Source organism: Cebus imitator, unplaced genomic scaffold, assembly GCF_001604975.1.
Source record: "Cebus imitator isolate Cc_AM_T3 unplaced genomic scaffold, Cebus_imitator-1.0 Scaffold817, whole genome shotgun sequence".
NCBI lineage: Eukaryota > Metazoa > Chordata > Mammalia > Primates > Cebidae > Cebus > Cebus imitator.
The window spans coordinates 230,349-234,607 of NW_016108132.1; the positions used below are offsets into that span (position 1 = coordinate 230,349).

Below are 4,259 nucleotides of genomic sequence, written 5' to 3' on the forward strand. Positions count from 1 at the left end.
AACTGTAAATGGAATTACAAATTGAAAAAGATAATCATTTGAGTGAATATTAATTTTGTGGCACTATAGCCAAAAAAGAAAATGCATATATAGCAAGTCTAAGAACAAAACAAAAGTTAGATTTTGGAAAATCTTTTTCATAGAACTATGGGGCTTTTTATTCAACACTAGAAGCCTTATTCATGCAACATCCCCAAACAAAAGGATTTATAGAACGAATCCACTAAGGCATAAGCTCCATGACGGGAGGGTTCTGTGTTTCATTTCTTGCTGCCTGGGAGGCAAGCAATAAACATTTGCTGAATAAATTGCTTAGTATCACATTGACCAGCTTTTGAGTAAGTGCTAAAACTGAAACTCAAAACTGCTTTCTACATTCCTTACTGTTTCTTGATATAATACCTTTTTATAATCATTAGAAACTTTAATGTTTTCTCTATTGCTTTTTCTGGGAAAATACAGGCATCCTCTAATTTAGAAATCACTTATATTTCTAAAAGTTTGATAGTAAAACAGAACAAAATTTTCTTTGAAAGGCTCCCATAAGGACTGGAATAGAGCTGAACTTATTTGCTGCCATGCTATCCCCAAACTTAGTACATGCCTCATACATAGCAGATTCTCAACAATTTTTTTTATTAAAAGAATGTTTAAAATAACATTACAATACTTCAGGCCTATAGCAAGTTCACACTGGTCTATTTGATCCCTAATATATCTAATGTGTAATCCTAGCAGTGGTAAAGAAACGGTAGTAAAGAAAATCCTGGGAAATAAAGTCTTCCACAGGAGCTGCCTGTCAGAGTTTCGACCACTGGATGCTAAACCCATAGTTCCCTCTTTGCAATGGAACAAGGCTCTCTCGTCCTCCATCTGCTGAGCTCAGTTTTTATTTCCTCCCACTCCAAGTACCTGGATGCTGCCTCTCATAGCTGGGGTTAAGTGGATATGGGCAATCCTGTTTTTTCTAGGGCCCAAAGTAAACACAGAGATAAATCGTTTCCAAGGATTTTTACTGTAGAAAGTCTTTTTTTTTTTTTTTTTTTTTTCTAAAGCAATACTTAAGTAGCTCGTGTAGGGAAAAAGAATAGTCATGTGCCAGATGGGACATTTCAGTCAACAACGAACTGCATATAAGACAGTGGTCCCCTAAGATTATAATAGAGCCGTTCCAATTGCCTTATGACATTGTAGTTGTAGCTTTCGTTAGATCATAGGGCAACAATTTACTCACATTTGTGGTGATGCTGGTGTAAACAAACCTACCATAGTTCCAGTCATATAATGATAAACAATTACGTTAATGACTAATGTACTTACTATACTGTACTTCTTATCATTAAATGCAAGTTACTCCTTGTACTTATAAATTTTTTAAAAGTTAACTGGAAAACAGCCTCAGGCAGGTCCTTCAGTAGACATTCTGGAAGAAGGCATTGTTATCATAGGAGATGACAGCTCCATGTGTGTTACTTCCCCTTAGGACCTTCCAGTGGGGTAAGATGTGGAGGTGGACAACAGAGACATTGATGATCCTAACCCTGTGTAGGCCTAGTTAAATGTGTGTCTATGTCTTAGTTTTTAACAAAAAAGTCCAAAAAGTAAAAAACAAAAAGAAAAACAGAAAAAAGCTTATAGAATAAGGATATAAAGAAAATATTTTTGTACAGCTGTACAACGTGTTTTAAGCTAAGTGGTAATATAAGAGTCAAAGTTTTTTAAAACTTTAAAAATTATAAAGGAAAAAAGTTACAGTAAGCTATGGTTAATTTATCGAAGAAAAGTATTTTTTTATAAATTTAGAGTAGCCTAAGTTTACAGTGTTCATAGAGTCTACAGTAGTGCATAGTAATGTCCTAGACCTCCTTCACATTCACTCACCACCCACTCACTGACTCACCCAAAACAGTTTCCAGTCCTGTGAGTTCCATTCATGGTAAGTGCCCTATTACAAATTTTATCTTTTATGCTATGTTTTTATTGTACCTTTTCTATGCTTATATATACATATATATATATATATATATATATATACACACACACACACACACATATATATATATATATATTTTTTTTTTTTTTGAGACAGAGTCTCATACTGTCACCCTGGCTGGAGTGCAGTGGTGCCATCTCAGCTTACTGCAACCTCCGCCTCCCAGGTTCAAGCAATTCTCATGCCTCACCTTCCCAAGTGGCTGGGATTACAGGTGTGTGTTACCACACCTGGCTAATTTTCGTATTTTTATTTTGAGACAGAGTCTCACTCTGTTGCCTGGGCTGGAGTGAAGTGGCACTCGTAGCTCACTGCAACCTCCGCCTCTTGGGTTTAAGCAATTCCCCTGGCTCAGCCTCCTGAATAGCTATGATTACAGGTGCCCACACCCCACTAGTTTTTTTTACTTTTAGTAGAGAAGGGGTTTCACTATGTTGTCCAGGCTGGTCTCGAACTTCTGACCTCAGATGATCCGCCCGCCTGGGCCTCACAAAGTGCTGGGATTATAGGCATGAGGCACTGTGCCTGGCCAAATTTTTGTATTTTTAGTAGAGATGGGGTTTTACTATGTTGGCCAGGCTGGTCTTGAACTCCTGAAATCAGGTAATTAGCCCACCTCAGCCTCCCGAAATGCTGGGATTATAGGTGTGAGCCACTGCACCCAGCCTGTTTAGATACACAAACATCATTGTGTTAACAGCTGCCTATAGTATTCAGTACAGTTACATGCTGTGCAGATTGTACCCATGGAACAATAGGCTATGCCATCTAGATTTGTGTAAGTACATGATACGATGTTCACACAATGCTGAAATTGCCTAGTAACGTGTTGTACAGAACATATCCCTGTCATTAAATGATGCCTGACTATATTTGAGACTAATTTAATTATTTATCCCTAAATCTAGAGAATTTTGGAAGAATCAAATGAGAATGCACACAAAATGTTCTTTCTAACCACAGTGTTATACAAATTATAGTGCTGCACATTTTTTTTGTTGTTGTTTTTAAAGACAGAGAGTCTCAACTAAACGTTAGGGATTTGTCATAAAATATACCTAGGATGGAGTACAGTGGGGTGATCAGGGCTCACCATAGCCCCAGCCTTCTGTGCTCAAGCAATCCTGCCTCAGCTTCATGAGCAGCAGGAGCTAGAGGCATGCCCACCATGTCCAGTTAACTTTTTGTTCAAAGAGATGGGGTCTCACTATGTTGCCCAGGCTGGTTTCAAACTATTCTCCCACCTTGACCTCCCAAAGTGCTGGGATTACAGGTGTGAGCCACTGCATCTGGTCCACATTTTAAAATGTAAGCTAAATAGCAGCTCCATACAAATCCTGGGATGAGGCAGGAAAATCAAAGGCCATCAATGGACAAAGTTTACTGATCTTTTCCATCTCCTTCACTAACTAGAACACACACATCTTCTTTAACAATTAGCATCTACCCATAATCTGAACATGGAATATGATGAGAAACAAGGTACCACAGTGGCAAGCAACAGCAGGCTAAGAAAGCAAGTGGATCCTCTATCAAACAGACTTCTACAAATAAATAAGGGTGAGGGGAGAGGGTGCTGAGTTTTCATGACCTGCTAGTCATGATATATTAGCCACTCCACTGAGGTACCTGGACAATTGAAATGGGGCTATCTTGAATTTTAACAAATTCCTAATAGGTCCATTGATAATCTACCACGTCTAAATATAAAATAAAATGTTCTATAGTACTCTCATAATTACTAAGTTTTATGACAAATCCCTAAGGTTTAAGTCCTATTTTGAGTTATCTATTTCATAAGAATTTCTATTTTAACAAATAATGCTATAAAAATGAAAAATTTCTTGGGATATAAGTCAAATTTAACCTTGGTGGGATACAGGTGTGGTTATGGCATAAGGTGAGAAAGAAGAGACTCATTCTGTACTACCTTCAGAATTTCAAAAAATTCGATAAAGTTACACATCCAAGTAACAGAAGGTTCCTCCTAACAACAAGGAAAGATTACTAAAAGATTTTGTTTACCAGGACACGTGCACACGAATGTTCATTGCAGCACTGTTTACAATAGCAAAGACCTGGAACCAACCCAAATGCCCATCGATGATAGACTGGATAGGGAAAATGTGGCACATATACACCATGGAATATTTTGCAGCCATCAAAAACGATGAGTTAGGGTCCTTTGTAGGGACATGGATGAACCTGGAAACCATCATTCTCAGCAAACTGACAGGACAGCAGAAGATCAAACACCGCATGTTCT

General features: G+C 37.9%; 1 protein-coding gene across 3 annotated transcripts in view; it reads right to left on the reverse strand.

Moving 5' to 3' along the window:
• The window catches only part of ARFGEF1 (ADP ribosylation factor guanine nucleotide exchange factor 1), a 131,846-nt gene that overhangs the window by 48,925 nt on the left and 78,662 nt on the right, over positions 1–4,259 (reverse strand). The window lies entirely within an intron of this gene.